We start from the raw sequence: 24,276 nt of genomic DNA, 5'->3' as shown, positions 1-24,276 counted from the left end.
TTATCCAATTTACAGGAGCATACAGCCATAATTGTGAACCACTTCAAGGAGGTCAGTATTAGTGGGCCACTTTCTGCTCATAATGTCATTAAATATTACAGTTTAGACTGATTTTAAGATACAAGATAGTTTTATTGATTGCATGTGCAGTTAAATATTCTATAAGCTTACATCCAATGATGTAGCATAATAAAAAGCAATTCAATGGTGTTTTAGTGTTTTTTTATCAAAAAATTAATTATTGATCCTTTCACTGAGCAAATGTTTATAATCACTTTCTTTGATGTGTAAAACTGGGATGGGATGCAGTGTAAAAATAGCAAAGCAAGATTATAAATCAGCATTTGACACATAAACACTTTTACTCCGGTTGCTTTTCAACTGGGTTATGTAATTGCCAGCCAAAACAACATTGCATATTGCAATAATTATCTGCTTTAATATTGCAATATACATTACAAACAAATTTGTAAAATGAAAAGAAACATGCAAAATGTAAGAAGTCTGTGTGTTTTTGTTTTTCTAAATTAGTTTTAAAATGAGACAATTATTTTAAACTAAAAATCTTTAAAATAGCTGTTATAATTAAGAACATAAATAAAGGTACACGACTAGTGATCAGGCGCGGATCCAGGATATGACATTAAAGGGGGTTTAACTAAGGGGCGTAACCTTTTGACTTGCGCCCCTGTCTCAGAACGGAACTTTGTTTGGTTTAAAGTGTTGGCAGACAGTTTGAGGGTACTCCCCCTTGAAAAGTTTATCAATTTTAGGTATGAAATAGTGCCATCTGGGCGTATTTTATTACCTTTTTCTCCTATACTGAATTAAATAATAAACTTTGAGGATTTTTGTGGGGGGGGGGGGGCATGCCGGGTGTGCCTCCCCCCTGGATCATCTATTGGTGATCAGATATATAAAACAAGAGGCCCAAAAGGGCCTATGCTCTACTGGCATGGCTTTTGTAGTCATATCAATCTACATCATGTATGTATGGGTAAAAGGCAACAGACATATACTTTATGTTTTGTGTTTGGGTTACCTGAAAACATAGCACGTTCAACATCTGAGCCCAGAAAGTATTGTAAGCAGATTAGTTGCATGAACTATTTTAATATGTGCCAAGTAAAAGTCATCTGACAAAAAAAAAATGCTTTCAGAACTGTACTCATAGTAAAAATTTCTGTAGTTTTAAAAGTTAAAAAAGTTGGTCAAAAGGTGAAAGTCAAGGGCATCCTAGGACAACATTGATCAATTTGAACAAACATTCACAATCAATTGTGCTGAGATGGATGCACGAACACACAAAAAGATTTTCAAACCTTTCCAGATTTATGTTTACCAAACCTGTGAACCCTGTGTGTGGCCAGTAATGACACCAGGTGCATAACTTAAACATTCACAACCAATTTTGTTAAGATGAATGCGCAAACTACAGAACTTAAAACTAAAAAAATGGCCTTTGGGCTTTCAACAAGAACAAAGCAGAGTAACAAAATCAACTCCAGAAGCAAAAAGCAAATTGTCTCTCAAAATCCGAGACTTGCAAATTGTCTCCCTTAACTCTAGACTTGAATTTACATGTACATGTAAACATGGCTAAAAATAGAATTCGCTCATGCAGACCTGGCTAAAAATAGAAAGCATTTCTTCTAAATTTTCATGGCCCATAATCTAGGCATTTATGGGCGGATCTAGCTGGTTTTCGAAAGGAACCGAGCTCTAATGGATATCTAGATACTGTACAAGTTTCATCAAGATACAATCAAAACTGAAGACTGTATCATGTTCACAACCAATTGTTTACAGACGCACGAACGCACGGATGCACATACTACGTACACATTACCATCGCATAAGCTCTTCTGGCCTTTGGCCAGTAGAGCTATTAAAAAAGATTCAAGAAATTAGACGGAGATGAATAAATCAATACTCAATCATAGCTTTAAAGATTTTAAATACAAATTGTATGGTACATTGTACATTAAATTAAGAATGTAAAATGCTTGGTTTTATCAAAAAGTAACAGAATTCAAGGAGCATTTCAATACATTATTTTAATTCAGGCATTCACTAATTGTATACTCTATAATGATACTCTTATTTAATGTTGAGTATGTTCTTTTCATAGGTATACATGTTTCAAACTATACCCCAAAAATAAACCTCAACATAGCCTGGTTTACTTTTAAAAGTACATTAAGATATTACTTCAAAGTTTAATAAATTAAATGAGATAAAAATATTGCAAAATTGAAAATCATACTATTGTGGTATCGCGTGATACTGGTTCCCAGTTACCTATGGTTGATAGCAATATATTGCATATAGCTATAGCTTTATTTTGCAGTTGAAACTTAAAATTACTTCAAATGCACTCAATTTCTAATATGTTTTGTTAAATTCATAAAGTTGAAGTTCTTCATAGCTGATACACTATTCTTGTCAACATGAGCAAGTAAGCACCCTGTTTCCTCTTCTGAGGATTTTTTTTTAAACTTGGGTAATACCCGTTATACTCAATATTATGAATAGAGGAAATAGAGTTCTGCAAATTGGATGTGTCGCCTGTCAGGAGTGCCCATCTTTGACCTTCTGACCCCAATACCATAAGAGGTCATGTACTATGTGTTTTTTTAGGTATATCGTAATATGTCCATGCAACACCATGTTTAGATTTGTTCTTTAATGTTGATAACCAACTGAGGGAAAGACCTCCTTGATTTTCACCTTGTTTTGAAAGGAATATATTAAGCCCTAATGCACCAGACTGGCAGTCAATTGTACCCAAGGCCCCCCCCAGGTCCGGGGGAAGCCGGGGAAATGGGCGGTGTTTTTACCTTTCATGTGGCCCCGCAGTGCCGGGTGAATGCGGTGGTTTTGTCTTCGCGCAAAATATAGCAGGTATTGGGCCTAACCTAAGGTCCCTTGGGAGCGGGGGTATTTGGCGGGGATTTTACCATCAGTTCATCCCTACAGAGTGGGGATTTTAGCTGGGATTGGCTGGACCCAAAGTCAAAGTCCCCTCTATTCCCAGGACCTGGGGGGTCTGTGGTTACAATTGACTGGTGCATAATTTAAAAACAATCAGGTGTGAATGGATGTGATGTATATTTTTTTTTAAAAAGAAAGTGCACTCTCATTCATTATCTTTAGTGTATATCCATGAATAGTCATTATGTGATGACATGGTTAGTCAGGTTACAAAGGAGGTGTTTGTTCTGTTAAACAAAATTATGTAAACAATCAAAACCTTCAAATTCAGTGTTATTGTTTGAAATATTAAAAAATAAAGCAAATTAATCATAATTTAAAGTAACCATTTTTTACGTCAGATAAATAAATATCCAAGAACTTCTACATAGTAAGTGTCAAAACTGTTGAAGATTTAGAATGATGTCTCTTAAAATGTTTTATTGGGGTTTATCGTTTATGATAAATATTAATATATGTACTTTAACAGTGACCCTATTTTTATCTCATACCGATCATAACTAGGTCAGTGAACTTGTTACCTTCTCTGAGAACATTATACTATACTTAAATTTTATCAATAACTGAGCTTGAGAAGTTACAGTAAAATATAAAATCACATACTTTGATATGACATAAGTTCAGTGATAAATAACTTAGCAGTGTCAAACTATCAAAACTTTAAACATCCTCAGTAAAGTTATTAGTTGGTAGGTATTGAACTTTCTTAAGTTCATTAAAGTTTTTTTAATCTTACGAAACTCGCCTATAAGAAGTGACAGCACATTTTGCGTAATCCACATTCAGCAATTTACCATTTATAATATGCCTACCTTAATAAAAAATCATGTCACAAATGTTTATCCAAATTTTGTAAATAAATAACACACCTTGGAATGATTGTTATGTTACATATCTGTACAGGAAACATATATCTGCTGTGTCACTTGGAAGCTTGACAGCAACGAAAGTTGCTTGTTTGTAAGCGTCTGCTGATGCCTACAGTGCAGTTCAAAATACCGATTCCAAAATTTTAAGGGAGGTAACTTAAACCTGATTCAAGAAATTGGTCTGGTGTCATCTCCCTTTATTTTGATTTGGGGACATCTTGTATTATAAAATGCATATATATCATCATGATGATATTGTAAAGGTATCTCCCATTCTACAGATAGAGGAGCAAGTGAACAGAAAGTGTACTGAAAGAAACACGTTTAAATAGTGTTCTGTGAAAACTTACCGATTAGTAGTATTAGACAGGTATTATATGACCACGGACATATGGCCCCAATTTCTCGAAACCTCTTAAGCTTAACAGGCTTAAGTAGCTTATTTCAATTACTCAAAATACATACTTGAATGGAATTTTGATAAATGAAAAATGGTTTAATTTAACTAACATATAGATAATTCCTATCTAAAGTATAAAAACTCTTACAGAAGTAAATATTATCCAAATTATTGAAAACCAAAAAATAGTGAGTTTAGCTTAATCCTGTTATAAGGGACTTAAGAAGTTTTGAGAAATTGAGGTCTGGTTTACACAGCCGTGATATTACTAGTCTTAGCAAAGCGAATATGTCTTGAAATGGAACCATATCAAATAGGCCCCAAGTCAAATAGGTCCCAAGCCAAAACGCCCCCATTTTGGTCAAATAGTCCCCAAACGTTTGGTCAAATAGCCACCACTTGGAAAAAATGTTCAAAACACCGACAATTTGATCAAAACGCACCCCCATTTTGGTCAAATAGCCTCCACTCCTTTTTTTATTTGAAATTATATTTGAAGGTGAGTTGTAATATTTTTAAGATATATTGCATTTACATATTTGCTAATCAAACATTTATAACCCGTTTTCAAGACAAAACATTTGTTGACAATCATTTTTTTTTAAAAATTCATTAAAAATAATTTGCAAATATTAAAGACTTATGAATTAGAGAAGATAGGACATCTAAATTATCACATTGTGCAATAATTGTATAAATGTGAAGCGCATATGTTTGAAACATAAATAATATGCTTAAATAGTAATTAATTATGCACAATATGAATAATGTTTGCTAACCCAATAAAAATATGTACTCGTACTCTTTTTGTCATAAATTTTACTTTGTAAAGATGCTGTATAGTATACAAGTACAGATTAGGCTATCTAATAGTAAAGTCTACAGGTCGTATAAAGAAAAAAATTGAATTTGAAAATTATCTAATACATACACCATACCAATTTTAAATATGTGATTAAATTTAGAACAAGATATAATAAATTGACAGTTGAAATTGGAAGCTGGACTACTGTGGAGTACAATAATAGAAAATGAGAATATCTTCATCTGTTATGGTATGCAACGAATTTTATGATGTATGAAACACAGTATAGATAGTAAGTTAAGACTAGTCTTGTTCTCAATATTGTGTCATATAAAATACATCAAAACTCTTCTTGTCATGAAGTGTGACATGAGATGAGATTTATTTAATAAAAATGAAAATAAATACTATTGATAAACAAATAACCAAATGAAATTTTATCCAAATGACTTGAATTATTTATTGATATATATACAGTAATATACATTTTTCTTCTATGTTAATGTGTATTGTATGGTACAATGTGAATATTTTTTTACCATACAGTATAAATGTGTATTTAAAAGATATGAAATAAATATGTGAAGAATACAATGTGCAAATTATTTCAAAATTTAAAAAAGAGTTAAATTATATCTCCTTTATGTTCTTTTAATTTTGATGGGTAATCTATATTAAAAGAAAGAAAAACAATAAAAACTTACGGCTTAAAATGACCAATATGATATATTATTGATAAGTAATATTTAAAAACTTTTAATAATTGTTATTCTTACTTCAAGTTGGTTAATTTGTCAGATTTATCAATACTGTACAGTATAAACATAATGTTGGTTGCACTTCATTTTGTAAAATTAAAGTTTAAAAATGTTTTGGAATAACATAAGTATGCATACATACATATAAAAAAAAAAAGTGGGTGCATTTTTTTGGGGCTTAATTGACGAATTTTAAAATGTGAGTGGGGGCTATTTGACCAAAATGGGGGCTATTTGACTTGGGTGCTATTTGACTAGGAAGCCTAGATACGTTACCCAATAAGTATTTAAAATTAATATATTCTTCAATGGTTAATTGCCTAATGCCTTGAATGACTCGAACACTGCAATGACGAGGAAGCAGTCCCACGGATCTTCTTGCATACAAAACACGCTGCAGCAGATGGTAACCATATCATTATGAATAGAGCCAGCAACATAGATGTGCTTGTCATTTCAGTCAGTGTTCTGCCAATTCTGAAGCTTCTTGATGTAGAACAGTTATGCCTATGGGTCGCATTTGGATGGCCATACATCATGGTAGTACGTCATTTGACCCAGTAACTGTAAAGGCCTTCTATTTTCCACGCTTTTACTTATGTGTGTCATATTTGCATTCCATGGTCAGGGGTGAAAAGTTCATAGCAAACATGGAATGTATGCTATTAGCCTCTATAGTGTTTTTGTTTTAAACTCTGTAAGTACTTAATAACCAATAATTGATGAAGATGATCTTAATATTCTTGAAAGGTTCGTAGTCACTTCGTATGACAGGTCGAGTGCCACCATTAGTATTGATGAAGCAAGACTGTAATTGTTTGCTCGAAAACAGAGGTCATGAATATGAATCAATTCCAAAAACCCCAAACAGCTCTTATTCAACATGTTTAGCATGCTGCACACCAAGAAGGTTGCATATTGGGGCCAATAAAACAAATGGAAATCGAAAGCCCTGCTGACTGAGGTTAGTAAAAAGCAAGTTGACATGTGGAAACTCTTTTGGACAGCATCTCCATGCACCAATTTCCCACAGTTGCCAACAGCTTACAAAATAATTTGGCTGCACTTCTGTCGTGCAAGTGTTAGTTTTAACAATTAATTCTCCCTTGTACAGCTGTGTACATGCAATTGTGAATGCTACAATCTATCCAAAGACAGCACTAATTCTTTCATTTGAGAGAAAATAAAGCTTTCATTTTCCTTATTAAATCCATAGAAATACAAAATAAAATATACACACATGTATGTCATAACTTTATTTTTGTAAATAAACATACAATAAATATGCAGTATATCTGATCAAAAATCATTTAGTTTGGTCAGGCATGTCAAGTTAAAAATTTAAAATCAGTTACGATAACCTAGAGTGACGACCATCTTGTAAAAAGGCTGCCATTTTGAATCTTACGTGGCTAACGTTTTTTAACCGAATAAAAGACCCAAAGAGAATGGAGTCTCCATGCCAGTGTTGGTGCTTATACCACAATGTGAAAGATTTTTCAACTTATCTTCTTTATGTGCACATGTAACATGTTCATATTGCATAAAATATTCAACCTTTGTTATGTCGAAAACCACAATGATATCCATAACTATCAGAGACTTTTTTAAATAAACTCTTTAAAACTGTAGTTGAACTCAGAATTGACAAATCTTATAGAGCATAAATTACATTTTTGTCATTATAAACACAGTTGTTAGACATTTGCCTTATATGCCTGGAAATATAGATTTATAATTACTACGATCATTTGAAAACCAGTTATATAAGACTGCTGACAAAAAATTAGATCGCAGATTTTAATATTTATGTTCAAAAATTGATGTTTTATGCATTTTTCATCAGACATTAATTTTCGAACAAAAATATAATAAAAGTGCCCTGAAGGCCCTGAATCGCTCACCTGATCCAATAAAGATCATCAACAATAACATTCTGATCAAGTTCCATGAACATATGGTCATAAATGTGGCCTCTAGAGTGTTAAAATACTTTTCCTATTATTTGACCTGGTGAGCTAGTTTTTGACCACACATTACCCAGATTCAAACTTGGCCTAGAGCTAATCAATATAAACATTCTGACTAAGTTTCAAGGACATACAGTCATAAATGTGACCTCTAGAGTGCTAACAAGCTTTTCTTATGATTTGACCTGGTGACCTAGTTTTTGACCGCACATGACCCAGATTTAAACAGACTTAAAGATTATTAATATAAACATTCTGAACAATTTTCATGAAGATACAGTCATAAATGAGACCTCTAGAGTGTTAACAATAGTTTCCTTCAATTTGACCTGGTGACCTTGTTTTTGACCGCACATGACCCAGAATCGAACTTGACCTAGAGAGTATTAATATTAACATTCTGACCAAGTTTCCCGAAGATACAGTCATAAATGTGACCTCTATAGTGTTAACAAGCTTTTCCTTTAATTTGACCTGGTGACCTAGTTTTTAACCCCAGATGACCCAATATCGAACTCATCCAAGATTTTATTGAAGGTAACATTCTGACCAAGTTTCATTAAGAAAGTGCCCAAATTGTGACCTCTTACGACGGACGACGGACACAGGGCGTTCACAATAGCTCACCTTGAGCTAAAAATCTGCAATGGCAAATGGTAAATCTGAGTGTGCAGCTATAAAGTTAGCAAAGCAGTGTGGTAGTTCATCACACTTTAAAAAGGTCAAAAATGATATTAATTCTGTTAATTGTTCATTTTCATGTTATGAAATTGCTAGTTTATTTTACAATTCATTTCCTACTAAATTACAAATCATGAGCTGCACAACCTATTCATTGGCACCACAACATTCAGAAAATCGAGCATAGTGCACCAAGCATAACAAATAAAATTCATAAATTTTGAACAACAAAAAAGCCACACACTCGAAAGAAATTGCTTAAACCTAAGGTATGATAACAATTCTCACGAAAATCCAGATTTTTACATTGTCAACAACAACCTCTAGCAAGTTATGCAAGACCTACATTAGACGATCAGATTTTAAATTTTATTCAGAATTTTGACATTTAGAACAACTCATAGTCAATGTTATGTGTAACTACATTCTCCATTTTTTTAATTTACTCATATAAACCTTTAAAATGAAAAATAAGAGACCATATACACTGTTTACATCCACATTCTACTCATTGATACTATAACGGAAGACGCGTTGGAGCATTTTCAACACATAACAAAATGTAATGGCTCCAATGATAGCCCCCAGCAACGCAGCTACCCGACCATGTAGTCCACCTAAATGGCCGTCAACGAGTCTTTTGTCGATTTTTTTTAATATGGCAGGGATGCATAAGAAATGTAAAAATAATAATAAAAAAAGTATCCATGATCGCTCATTATTGTAGCTACCCGACCTAGTCCACCTAAATTGCCGTCAACGAGTATTTTGTCGATTTTTTTAATATGGCAGACTCGTGACAGGGATACATAAGAAATGTCAAAATAATAAAAAAAAGTATCCCTGATCGCTTATTATTGTAGTTACCTGACCATGGTCGTCGTAAACCCATAATTGGTATAAAATCGGTAGATTCTACACAGAAAGGACTACCAATAATCGGTCTAAAGTTCGCGCCAAACTTCTACCCTACCATGGTCGCAACCGACTTCGGTCGCTACCATACTGTGGTCGATGACGTCATCGTCAAAGCACACGAGAGTCGACCGCTTTGTTGGTTTTATGGATTCGAGACGTGCAGAAAATGGAATTTATACATGTATACGATGATACATGTAATTAGACCTACGTGTGAATATTGCTTCTTCATGGCTGAATCTAAACAGTTAATTAGTTTATGCACGGACCTATGGTTTATAGGTCCGTGGTTTATGTATCGCATAAATACACTGGCTAAACTAGAATTAAGGGAAGTTACTGTGTAAGACTAATTAGTCGGATACTGGACTTACCAAAATACGATTATTTACCGAAAGACGGATAAAATTACCGAAATACGCATGAAAGTTACCGAAAGACGCCTTCTAATAATTTATTTTTATTGTTTTTATATTAATATTATACAAATACATTACCAAACCAAATTTTAGAGAAAAAGATTAAAATATAATGATGTTATTTCAGTTTTCGAGATCGAATTCCGCGTGCCGACTCGATTTGGTTTCTCAAAATTTTCCAGATTTACACAGTCGCAATGTCGATATACTACTACGCTAGGACAAAGGAATTAAACGTGTATATACCAGAGGTTAGAATATTTGCTCGGGTTTATTATATGCATATATCCATAAGTTGACAAGATAACAATATTAAAGGAAATAATAGCGCTTCCTAGTCAAATAGCCCCCAAGTCAAATAGCCCCCATTTTGGTCAAATAGCCCCCACTCACATTTTAAAATTAAATACATAGAGGATATTTGTTTATTTCAGTGTAAGATCTTATTTTATTTCACGAGTGTCATAGAAAACATATTTTCACTAGTGAAAATGTAGTTTTTCTATGATCACGAGTGAAATTAAATTCGATCTTACACTGAAATAAACAATTTTTCTGTTTCTTTTATGCTTATTTTCTGAGTTTTATTTATTTTATTTTTTTCTGAATTACCCCCTTTTTGAAAAGGGCGGTTTTGACGCCGCTACCTGTAGGGCGCCCCTCATGCAAAATTATAGCTGTCAACTTTTTAAGACTGCATGTGTTTGATAGTTAATTAATATTCAGTCATCTTACTGTCAGAGACAAGTCTATTTCGCTTGAAAACAGGTTGGTTTTCCAGATAAAGAGTGAATGCCATGCTAGTTTGTTGACAAATTTTGAAGTGTGGGTGGGGTTAAAAATATCGGATTATCTGTAAATTGTTAAGTGAAATTTCCAGGGAGCTCATTTAACGTACTACAACGGCAAACAGTTCAAAATACATTTGAACGATGATATAAAATTCTATTTATGTTCGAACAGTTGTTTTTGTCTGTAATTTGTTTGGTATGAAAGCAAATGTTCGAACATTCAGCTTCAAAGATCAGGAAAATGTTTGAAAAACGGGATAACCGGTAATAAACGGTAAGTTGTTAATTTCCAAATATATATTTATTTATATTTATAAAACTTTTTTTTAATTTTTAATCATTTTTTTGACAACATTTACTGGTTCAAAGTCCAGTGTTTTGTTTTAATCAAGGCAAGTAACTATATAAAGGAATTTAAAAGTAGTTCTGAAAGTTGATATTTTCACTCCTTATTTTGCAGTGAAAATATCAAATTGATATTTTCACGGTTGTTATTTCACTGTTTAAACCCCATATTTCATCGTAAAGCATGAAAGAAATTCATTATAAATATTTGAATATGTGATTGAAGATATAGTTATATCTATAGTGTGCTTTGTAATTATATATTCATAATTTAATATCAATTCTTATGTTTTTCCATATATTCATTATATTCTTGCATTTTTAGTGATATGAACTTTATGAATTGCAAATAAAATCAGCTCTATAATTGTGTTATTTTATGAAATTTAAGAACAACTTTCTCAAAACTAAACACGCAACTTTTTCAGAACAGTATAGCAATTTTCGCCAATTATCACCTACTAACTCTATTGTTACGACACACAATACCTCTCCCCAACCTCAACCTCAATTTCTACAAGAAAAATTAGCGGTGGGAAAAGCGGGAACACACCCAAAAAACGCCCCCACTTTAAAAAATACATACATATATATATATATGTATGTATGCATACTTAATGTTATTCCAAAACATTTTTAAACCCTTAATTTTACAAAATGGAGTACAACCAACATTATTTGTATATCGATAAATCTGACAATTTAACCAAGTAAGAATAACAAACAGTTTTAATATAGTACTTACACAATCCGAAATGGGGGCGTTTTGAACAAATTGGGGGCGTTTTGACCAATTTTTTCCAAGTGGGGGCTATTTGACCAAATGTGTGGGGGCTATTTGATTAAAATGGGGGCTATTTGACCAGGTTCCATAATAGCTATCGGATTGTGTAAGTCTTGATTTCATATATACAAGTTCCGAAAGCAATGTACACTGACCAGTGTGGACGCCAACGCGACAACAATATAACGAAAGTATGTTTAGAAATAAGTGCCCTTTTGGGGCGGGCCCCATAGTATCAGTACCTACTACTAAGGCCACACAAAGCAGATGTTTTGTTTTTTTCAGATTTACCGCACCTAAAAAAATAAAATAAACAAGGACCTTTTTTCCGTTTCAGACTACTCCCGGATGACTAAAATAGTGTCATTAAATGAATGATCCGTTTTGTATATGCCTAAATTACACATAGAAAGCCAAACTCGGCGAAAATCCGCATACCAGAAGAAATGAATAAATGTTGCCTAATATTCTCTTTACACAGTACATGTATGGTAACATTGTCTTGAACTGTGAATTTGATTGAAGTGAACGGACTAAATGTTGTTGTGTTTCTCTCAGATTATAATAAGCCAGCGAAGTAAACTCTAAGCTTCATATAAAACTTGATTTTCCTCGAGAAATTCGCCAACGAATGCAATATCGTTCAAGTAATGGTTGGAATAATTTTGAACCAAGGGGATGACAGTATTTTTTGAATTATTCTACTTTTAAAAATATCCACAATCCGTTGTCAGAATTATATGGTTCATTTTTTGACGATAGTACCAGCGCTCCATCCCTGATCAAATGTTCTAAACGACACAACAAGTTAAAATACGATGTACAGCTCGGTTATCAGAAACATGTGCTAGCTAGGAATTGAATACCAGCTGGACATTCAGTATTTATAACTCTGTGGCCTGCTTGAGATCGTTATCACAGACTTGTGAATATTGATGAAGGCTACCCAGGGTCCGTGTTTATTAACACAATAATAAAAAAGTATAAGTTTGAAGATCAACAACTCTTGACTGTATAAACCTTCGCGCCGGAAACATGTCTAAGATATTGTTATTTCAAAGGACATATGTAGTTCATATAAACAGTCGCTTCAGAGACTTTGACGATTTTTGTTATGTTAAGTTCCCTTAACGCGCATTATTGCGGCTAAGGACATACGCTGGGCAGTGATGGTGAAAAGTGAGTCATATATAAGTGAGTTTAGTAACACCACAGATGTGCGCTTTTACCGTATTTGGATTTAGATAAAATGGAAAAAAATAACGCCAAGTAAATGTGTGGAAACGGAGGCGACCACTTAAGTTGAAGTCACTTAAGAGGAACCCGGCAAAGACTGTGTTCATAGGTTCGGATACTTCAAGGGTTAAAGTGTTTAAATTGAGAAATTGTTGACTGCGACTCGTATTGGTGAGGACACTCTCAAGTCGGACGAGGAGCTGCCAATTATTCCTTGCCCCGAAAACGTAGGAAAAGTCAAATACAACAGTAAGTGTATTTTTTAAATGTAAAACTTCCTGCAATAAGTATTTGAATTAATTGGAAGTAATGAGATTAAATATTGCTAAATTATTATGTGCGCGCATATTATGTATGCATGCGTAAAAATAATCTAGCAACGTCATACTACATTTATATAGAAAATTAAAAACATAAACATATGCGGCATACTTATAAATAAAACAACTGTTTGTACGTCCCGTTGAATTCAGTAAGGAAATTAAGGACAATTTTCAAGCAAGTATGGAAGGAAACAGACATTTAGATATTTCAAATCTAAACACACCATGACCATGTAAAACTACACCTTTGATTACACAGATTTCTTCAATATGTTATAAAAATAATTCCTTCTTAAAAATACGAAAACACTTTATACATATTTGTTTATTGACTAAAGAGTGAATGACTATAAACGAAAATGGAAACAAGAAGGCATTTGATTAAATAATATATCAGTAAGCATTGTTAATCTTTTCCATACAAAAATACCATTCTTAACCGAAAATGTACATGCACGTTGAAAAGCATTACTAACAAAAAAAAAATAGATCACCATTGAATTTGTTTTCAGCTGCTTTGTCTTGATGTATATCCTATGATCAGTTGGGGTTGTATAACATAAATGAAAATGTGAAACAATTAGGTAATAGTTCAAATGAAGTTTCGGCACATTGCCTGGAATTCCATTTACCCCTGGGACACATGAGCTTCACAGGGAAGATAAAACCACAATTTACAATCAAATAATAAAAGAACAAAGTCGATGCATACTGAGCATCATGTCCGATAGAAGTCAAACTGACTTGAATGAATGATAAAAGAGAAGTACTTGCATAATACATGTAAATGTAAATAGGCGTTTGGTATAAGAAACAAATACATTTATTATTGTAATTACTGCGAAAAGTAATGTTGGTTTATCTGTGTAGTAACCTATAAACACCACAGCCGAGTAGTTAGCTTATCATATTCAAGGAGCAAATGATTTACTAGAAGTATTTATTTTTGTTTTATAGATATATATCATTAGTGCCAACAAGTAGGTCATAATATGCCCAAACGCAACACATACTCCATGCAATAGCAACAAGAATACTCTTCGAAAACTGAGTAAGATTGCGCAAGGCGTTTGTAAATATCAACTGTAATTTTGTACTGATTGTATCCAAAATGTCGGATTTATGTTTCAGTTGACTAAGAAAGTTGAACATGTCATGTCCTTATGTGATTCTCTGCATATAATTATGTTGTTTTATTGTATGCATGACATATGGGCTCATTTAAATAACATCTCTTTTTTTTCAAATGCATCATCATCATCACCATCATTATCATCATCATCATCATCATCATCATCATCATCATCATTATTATTATTATTATTATTATTATTATTATTATTATTATTATTATTATTATTATTATTATGTTTTCAGATTATGTGATGAGTTGCTAAATGCTGAAGAACCAGAAAATTCCTACATGGGTGATGAGCAGTTTCCCTATTTTTTCTAACGATTTGAGGAAAGGAGTGGAGACAAGAATGGTTTGCTCAAAATGCTGAGAAACCCGAGTGATGTTTGCCAAACGATACCAATAGGTGGGGTCAAAACGCTGCATTCCTTATAAATATCGATATATTGGAGGTATGAGAAGGCCATTCTTGCGGATGGAAATGGTACCTGGCACCAAACATCCACCAAGGTGAAACACTTCAAAAGAATGGGTGAAAATTACAATCCACCAAGTGAGTTTCAAAAATTAATCAGCAATTGATTTTCACAATTGGTTGTCCTTTATGTATTGCTGCATACCAGTAAGTTAGAAGTGCTTCATAACATTGCCTTACTTCAATATATTTACGAGGGGAATCCACATTCTGTAAACGTGCCTTCACATGGACATTCAAATACGAATAAAACCATTTCAAAGAACAGCGGAATAAACGAAAATTAAACAACAAATACATCCTAACAACTCGCCCAAATCTACCGTGCATGCATTATTACAGAAAAAGGGGAAATAGAAAATTATGTCAGGAACCGTGAACAAGTATCAACCTTCAGGTATACAGACGGATACAAAAGTCTGACCCTTTATTAGAATTGATGGAATTATGCAATACACAGTCTTTCACGCCAAATTCTGTTAGAAGTGACAGGATCACCTGAACTCTCTGTTTTTATGGCAACAGATCAGCAATTAAATGATGTGAAACGGCTTTGCACAAATTCGAAGAAAATTTGTGTCTAAGTAGGTGTAGATGCAACTTTAAACGTTGGCCAAAATTACCTTTAACTTACGACGTACAGGAATCTTTTGTTATCAACAAAATCTGGATGTCACCCTGTATTTCTTGATCCAGTCCTATTGCACAAAAGAAGCTTGTTTGATAGCTGTTTCCCACTTTCATCTGCAATGATAAAATATTGTCCGGATTTAAGACATTTGATTGTGTATGGAATTGATGAGAGAGAAATGTAACAGATTCATTCGACACCTGTGTTTGCTCTGCAAAACATTTACGTTGCGATATTCATATGCGAGGCTCTATTATCTAAACTCTCTGAACATAAATACAGAAACGTCAAAGAGATGTATTGAAGGCGTTTTCGGAAAGCAAATAGGTGAAGTGAAACATCCAGGTTAAGTAGATAGTTTGTGTCACAGCTTCAACAAGAAGTTGGAAATGTAAAGACATATGGTGCGACCGGAATCGAAGATGGTGAAGATTTCTATTCCTTATGTGTCAGCTATAAAAGTAATAATTCAATTAACGACCGCAGAGATAAGGTCAATGGCAGGTCTTGGGTTCCCTCAAGTATAAACAATCAACCTGCTAATGAATTATTGAAAAGTATTATCAAAAGGAATTTAAAATGTAAAAGACTGAATCCGAGCGAGACTGTCGGGCATTTACATCATATTGCCAAGAGATAACATGATGAAGCCAGATTGGCGAGTATTGGTAGAGGGGAACTGCAGATAAATGACAAATATATTTTACAGCTACATGTCAAACATCTAAAAATAATGACTCTGTTACAAAAAAAGAAAATAATAATTATCAAAGCTACATGTATCAATCTGTGAATCATGAAAATAGTAGGATAACTACTTTACCATATCATATTGTGAAAGATATGTTCCAAAAGGCGGCGGACTATGTTCACCTACAGACAAAGTTGTTAAAGCTCCTATTCCAATCCCTATCACCTATTATGTAGCAGGTACGACTAACTGTCATAATGTTTTATCTCCGAACCAGGTTACTGAACCAAAAGGTGCCGCATACATTTGTGACAACAACTGTATGAGGTATTGAACATTTAAAATTTGCTCACATGTTATTTCTGTGGTCCTGAAAAACAACTTCAAGGATTTCTGTACTGCTACACCCGAAAACAGTCTTTCACGGAAGTGGCTGTATTCCGGAATCACTTTTTGATTAGAGTGAATCATTGTTGTTATGGACCGCGGGCGCTGCCAGGTTCATGCAGGATCCTTGGGAGTTTTGGTTTTGTTAAAAGACTTGTCATTTTAAGAATGAGTCCCGGTTTCTCTTTTGGCAGGGTGAAGATATGCAAACGCGATCAAAAACAACTGGCCATGCCATCAGACAAGCTTGGCTTGGTACACATTCTTCATTGTAATTAAGCAAACTGCTAAATCAAAACTAGTAACGAATCTACTTCGACCGCTTATACTGAACCTAATCTCAAACACCATTACATTTAAAGCGCGACTCGATTGTATCAATTAAGCACAGTTTCAGTTGTGAATCTATTTCACAAGACCCAGTACTCCGTTTTGGCCACTTTTAAAATATTCTGCCAAAACGCGAGCTTCCATATTTGTGCCACTTTAATGGCTCAACTGTCACCAAACATCTTTTTTCTGCGGAACTAAAAAGACATTGCAACAGTCCGGTTTCAGGTATGCTTGCTTCAGCTTTCATGGTTTTCGGATATGATCTGTGAATAGGATCTAGGATTAGCAGGATTTCCTCGTGATGAAATTTAGCTCACCTGTAGATGGCTGCACGTACATACTTACATTCGACAGAATATGGTTTCCATACATTTACCATCGTTCTACCTATTACATACTTTGTCTCCGTTGATATATTTGCCGCTGTATATCAGTGTCATAGAAGAAGCTCTTGCATCAATTTATTTCAGGTCGGTTCATCTGTTATAATGCAGGTTTCTAACTTTGATCATAGCGGCGGAATGACTGAGACAAGCGGCCGATGTGCACACAGTCCGCATCCTTTGAACGAATCTGTTTTCAAGCATTGTCCAGAACATCTGCATATAACAACATTTGTGAAACATCTAACCCAAAGCAAACAAAACACGTAAAAACAAGTTATATGGCATTATTACAAAACATTACTAAATAAAACAAAGTGTATGACATTATTAGATCATTTGCAAAATTAATTTATTAACGTGTTTTTATTACGGAATTAAGTGGGTGCTTTAAAGCTGCACTCTCACAGATTGAACGTCGAAAGCCATTCTAACTTGTTCGTAACTGGACCATGCACCTCGTCTACAGTACTCACTCTGACCACGTTCTCATCCCGTCCCTAGTACGTTCAGGAATTGCAATTAAGTCCTGGCCTGGCGGCTTTAAAACCCCAGCACGTTGTTGTCAGCCCTTATTCTCGTTTGACGTTTCAAACTGTGATCCTTTTCTCCTGCTCTATCATCTTATTGTTTTCTTGCTCTGTATCGAACAAAAATGCAACATGAAACAAACATTCAACATGATAAGAGCTGCAAGATTATCCATCGTTCTTCGCATTGTTTACTACAACATTGAAGTCAGCAACATACAGTAATACTATTGTGACCAAATGATGAACCAGTGAGGAAACGGCCCTTATTTATACCCTAACTTCATTAATTGTACTGCGAACAGAGTGGATGTTTTAATGATTAACGCATTAAATGTACTCAAAACGAGTACAGCGTACTGAGAACCTACTGCGAACTTTTAGAACTGTTTCGGAACGTGTTGTCAACTTTCTCAGAACTTGTTATTTTGATTTGATCATATTTAGACGGAATAAAGACGCACTAAGGACGTTTTTACAAATGCATCTACTGAGGAATACGTACACATGGCCTTATAATATACTTTCGCCTCAGTGCCAGTCATATGAAACATTGACTTATAACGTTTGAGAGTACTGAATAAAATATTTGTCATGCAATTGCCCTGTATTGACATTCTAATCTGAGAACCGATAAATGTGGACATAAACATAACGAAGCATTTAAAGAAGTACTTGTACCTGTGTAATTGCTTTGAAATGTAGTTACAAGTTATTTGTTTCAATCAGTTGAAGAATAATTTCAATTAAATTATTTAAAATAACAAATTTGATTTTTCTTTGCATTGAATATACTGTTACTAAAGTATCTGCTCCTTCTCCCGTAAAATAAATCCATTTGGATTAAGCATGATATTTGAGAAAAAAAATTTCATCGACTTCTCTAGGGTTTCACCTGTAACGTTATGGAAGTAGCACCCTTTCGCCCTCATGTAGACAAGCATGTGCACCCTTCTGCATTCACAGAACAAAAAGTTTTAGACAATAATATATTGCTTAAATTTTAAATAAAACTTATAATTACAAACATAACATATTTTACAAAGCTAACATGATTTCAATTAAACAGCTATTTCCCGCACAATGCAATGCGCTCGTCCTGTCCATCTTTTTCAGCATCCTGTCCTATTTAAAACATGGCTGTAATTCGTTTTACGAAATGAAACGGGGTTTATGTTGAAACTTTTAGGTACTGAGCTTGTTTCTGTAGTTTTTTACATAAGTATTTATATGAGAAACACCGAACTCCTCGCAGTGTTATTTCTCTTACAGTATAGTACAGTAATCACTGCCACCATAGAAATCACGTGACCATAGATACTAAGTCAATTATCTTTAATTGGAAATATATATATACATTTTATTTGAACCTCAATGCACCTTGAATGATTGATTAAACTATTATAAAAAGGTAAGGAAAAAACATTAAAAACAACTTTAAACAAAATTTTAATAACTGAAATTCAGCTATACTCGATACCAATTATTCAAAGTCATCACTGCGTATGAGATTGGAGAAAACATTCGATAAACTTCATCTTTTCAACACGTGCATGTTTTTCGCGCAACATCTCTATATCAACAATAGCTCTATTTTCTTTTCATTTCATATTATTACTAGTTTCCATTGCAGAAACATCTCTATATCAACAATCGCTCTATTTTCTTTTCATTTCATATTATTACTAGTTTCCATTGCAGAAACATCTCTATATCAACAATCGCTCTATTTTCTTTTCATTTCATATTATTACTAGTTTCCATTGCAGAAATCTTTTTTTGAATGAATATGGATTGGTACAGGGGCACAGGTTCATGTTCTACAGTGAACTAACAGAACAGAATTGGTAAATACCTGAGAAACCTAAATCATTCAAATTGGTAGTTCTTCACTACAACAACACTAAACATATCTATTTCAGAATATATATACTTACAGAATGTTTATATTCATACCATACAAAAACCCCACTTAAAGTGACACTCGTATTTAAAATCAATACATACACATGCATAACAAACATAAATTTTGAGTGATAAATCTTAAACTTCTTACTAAATAATGCATTTATGGAAATAATTAATACCTGATAACACGGTTGTTACCGTGTATTTAATAGCTGAAAACCCACAAATATCAAATGACTGGTGACTCCTAAAATATATACAGTGATCATAGGGTAGAAATACCCTGTTTCCTGCACCTTTCTTTCAAATTAAACTCGGTATCCTTCATATGAACCATTGTTTTCGATATTTATTCATCCTTTTCGGTACATTACAACAATTGTATTATTTGATGTACACCTAAGTTGGGAGTAAGAGTGCATCTTTAATGGATATGTGCTAATTTCCATTTACGTCTTATTCTTCCATGCTTTATAAAAAAGCAATTGCAAATAAATTTAAAATGTTACCCATGACCAACATCTTAAAAAGAAATACCTGTTTTAGAATACATGCTTATTAAAAATTGCACATTCACAACTGCAGTTGGCAGTTATTGACATGTTTACGGAAGTTATTTGTCTAGTAGCTAACACATTTAAAGATGAGCTAGAAACGGAATAACGATTTCTTTCTATTTCCATTCCTCACACATGGATAAAGAGTTTCGTTATATCCATTTTTTTTCAGTCAAATATTTCCTCTTTGTTTTGCTCCATTTGTCTGTTTGACATTTTCGTGTACAGTCGTTTTGGTATTCAGGCTTTTTCCCCTTGATTCTTGGTAAGTGCAAGGAAGTTGATTGTCTTTTGTCACTGCTGAACTGTCTTCTTTCCGATCCACGGGTTTATTTTCTGCCTGATGCACCTGTGTCGTAACTAATGTGCTTTTAAATCAAGTTTGATGTACACGCTGCAAAACAGACATGCTACCGAAATAAGCGTCGGATCAATAGGCCCTTTTCATTAAATAATCTTAAGCCGTCACTTCAAAAAAGGATGTCACAGGGGGTGGGGGATAACATGTTGTTGTTGTTTTTTATTTCCCCGACGTTCCTTTCAATTTTGATAATAACTATCATTTCGTTCACTCAAATATATAGCAATATCATGACATTAAGATCACTTTACGACAAATTGTTTTAAAGAGAAAGGCACTATGACTTGGTTTTAGTGGGGACCTGTCAATGGTCATGCCCTTTATCTAAATAAAGCAAGATAGGGATTTTGACAATGTGTGATTTTTTAGCTCAACATGTGCATTATGAATATGGAAACGTAAGTAATTTTTTTGTTTGAAAATATGGCGAATTTAAGTATACGAGTATGTCGGTAAAATCAATAAATGGAAATACTCATTACTAGACCTTAAGCTGTCAATTGACCTTGCTTCCCCAGGGGAAATTTTGAAGGGTATGATTTTCCCAAAGCTTAACCAAACGCCACAAAATGAGATATGTTTACGCTCCAAGGAAGGGTGCGTTAGTAAGTAACTGACATTTAACTATGTGTTATATCTTCTTCTTCTTTTTTTATAGTTTTCACGCTTCTATTTCTTCCATGTAAAATGAACGTTTTTGAAGTAAAAGTTTGGTAAATCATCGTTCTGATGTTCTTTGAAGGTTTTCTAATGATTTAAACTGCCCGAATTTGTGTTAATAATAAACTTTTAATATGTAACATAAAAACAACGGTTTAAAAAAATTTAAAACAATAATGCTACACAGAGTGCTAACTCAAATAATGTCATGTCATTTTGCTGGAAAAAAAGGTATGTCATCTTTTGAATACGAATTAGACGATTTCCTTAATAAACCCCTAAACTTTCTTATGATTTTGCAGCTTACGCGTGTGTCATTTACGTTACTTACAGTTACGATTCATGCCGGTAAGTACTTTTCAAAAATTAAACACTGAAGTTATACAAACGTTATATTCTTGTATTATTTTTTATTTAAAACCAGTTATATAACTTTCGTTGCATAATTTCGTTACTTAGACAGAAGTTTTAAATGTTACAAATTTAATGTAAAAAATGTGTTGCATCAAATACAATTGCAAATAAGTAAATGTTAAAACACAATTATATGAAAATATGTATCTGTTCAACAGAAATTGTAAAACGGCATAAAAAAGAGTTGTTCATGTTATTCAAATTCTATAAAGCTTGAAAATTTATTAAAATGCAGTTTACAAACAAATACAAAAAGTGAGATAATAAAGGTTTTAAAATTGTGCTCATGGAACGGGCCAGGCAGCTATGGAAGAGTTCATTAACAATCCTTTACCATTGACCAGTTCCATGATCCTTAGCAACTTCTGGCGGAATGCCTTTCAAAACTAATTTAGGATGTTGCACACATATATGTATGTCGATGATTTAACACTTCAAAGCCTACCACAAAAACCTGATACATTCGAAGAGCAGACTGAGGCTGTCAATTAGCTTCCTAAACATGATCGTGTTTACTTTGTAACCGATTCCTATAAACCAGACCCAGACTCAAGTCATTTGAATGCAAAACAAGGACTACGCCAACATTCTTGATATCTGGACCCTCCTACAGACTGAAAGGCACGTGTAGCCATAATTTTCACGTTAATTATGCATTATGGGTAAGATGCTTCAGATATACTTTTTGTCACGTTTATCACACACGATGTAAACAAATGTCACATTGTTTTAATGTAAAGTAACATGTAAAGGAACATGTTATTTTCGATGTAAACAAATGTCACATTGTTTTAATGTAAAGTAACATGAAATAACGTATTTTGTATGCAGATTAGTATTTTTGTCATATCTCTTTTAGAGTCGCTTGTTTTGCAATTAAAACTTGTATAACAGAATAGAGTTGTGATGAGAAAAGTGTCAATTCAATAAATCTAGTCTTGTTTACTTTTGAATTTTTTGTAACGTATTTTATGTAACGTATTCTACACGAACAGTCATCAAAATATGTAATTGGCTTCCTTCACAATGTTTGTAGTTTGCTTTTGCGCCATGAACAATGATAGTTGTATAGAAAATGACGGCAAATGCTCACTGTCGGCGTTATTTGTTTTTATTATGTACAAACAAGCAACATACTTTTCTTATGATGCGACTAAATATACATGTGAAAGTTTAACAGTAAAACTATACTTGACATTATGTCTTATTCATCAGTATTTTCTGAAATTTTATGTGTCATTAAAGTTTTTTTTAAAGCGATGCGGATTCTTTTTATGCTTGCTGTTCATTATAAAATGGTGCAAGTTTTTAAGTATCGAAAACTACAGTATTGTGAGACATGAAACATATTTTTTAGCAAAATAATGCTGATGTGTATTATTATTATTATTATTATTATTATTATTATTATTATTACCTAATATATTTTACTTTTTCTTTTATTAAATGTTAGTATTTTACAAGTGCAAAAAGGTTAAAAGTTGAAATATATTTTGTTATCGAATTTTAAAAAAATTGTAGTTTCCGAACGCACCAACGGCCAAGGCGTAAATGTGTCTAAAATTTGTTTACAAGGTGATACATTTTCATAAAATCATGGTCTTCAAAATTGCTCGTGGGGTGGGTGGAAGAAAAACCATTTTCCCCTCATAGTCTATGTGTCAGATGAAATATTGTTTTATTCCATACCTTATTGCTTCTATGACATGATCTCTTTCTGAAACAGAAAAGCAACAATCATATTACTCGAAAACGAACTCGTACGTCTCGGAAGTGAAGAAAATCAACATTATTAAGGTAGCACTATGTAAAACAATCAAAGCGCTTCAAGCTTTGAAGGGCTTTCAGCCTGTTACGTTTTGTGAGTATAGTTATCTAATTTTAACAGAAATAAACATAAACATCTAAAGATAGTGTATGTATACCCATGAATCCCTCGCAAATAAGTTTAGATTTCATGCTGATACTCAATTAAATAAAAACCACTGAAATACTCATTTAATATGAAAAATATATTGATATGTGGAATACTCAAATAAGTATGGAATAATACTCAATTGCATATGGAACCTTATCTGGATTTTTCTTTAAATAATTTGCACTGCCACGATAAGTTATGCATGATTCGCATTAATTCGTCAAATGTTAAAAATGTAATATCTATCTGCCAATGGTGGCCTCATGATTCCGATTTACGGTTATAAAAGAATGCAGGCTTAGCGACATACAACCTAAAAGCGACATTCATTACCTCTTTACGATGACAAAGACAATGATGATAACTAGTATAACCCCCATGCACACAGGAATTAATAATTTTGGATTGTTCCAGAGGGTAGTTGTATTATTAGTCTCGATTTGAGTTGTCGGTGGTATACCTGCTATACCACACCGGACCGCAATATGTAACACAACCTGCATGTTTAAGTTTCTTGCGGTCAAATACTCGTAAAACATGTGGGCCTCGGTGTCCGGAGGTTGACATGGTGCAAGATCCACGAGAGAACAGACATCCATA

General features: G+C 33.4%; 1 protein-coding gene across 4 annotated transcripts in view; it reads right to left on the bottom strand.

Annotated features, from left to right (window-relative positions):
- The window catches only part of LOC128207677 (hypoxia-inducible factor 1-alpha-like), a 151,615-nt gene extending 147,662 nt beyond the window's left edge, over window positions 1-3,953 (bottom strand). For 2 of the 4 annotated variants that reach the window (XM_052910744.1, XM_052910742.1), the window contains exon 1: window positions 3,864-3,953. The gene's annotated coding sequence lies outside the window, so the exon portion shown is untranslated. Of the gene's footprint in view, window positions 1-3,806 lie in introns of all 4 variants that reach the window. The other 2 variants (XM_052910743.1, XM_052910741.1) reach the window with 1 other exon arrangement.
- Between the last annotated feature and the right edge of the window lie 20,323 nt (window positions 3,954-24,276).

The sequence above is a fragment of the Mya arenaria genome, chromosome 11 (assembly GCF_026914265.1).
Source record: "Mya arenaria isolate MELC-2E11 chromosome 11, ASM2691426v1".
In the NCBI taxonomy this organism is placed as follows: Eukaryota; Metazoa; Mollusca; class Bivalvia; order Myida; family Myidae; genus Mya; species Mya arenaria.
The sequence above is the reverse complement of the archived record's forward strand: the minus strand, read 5'-3'. Positions and strand labels throughout refer to the sequence as shown.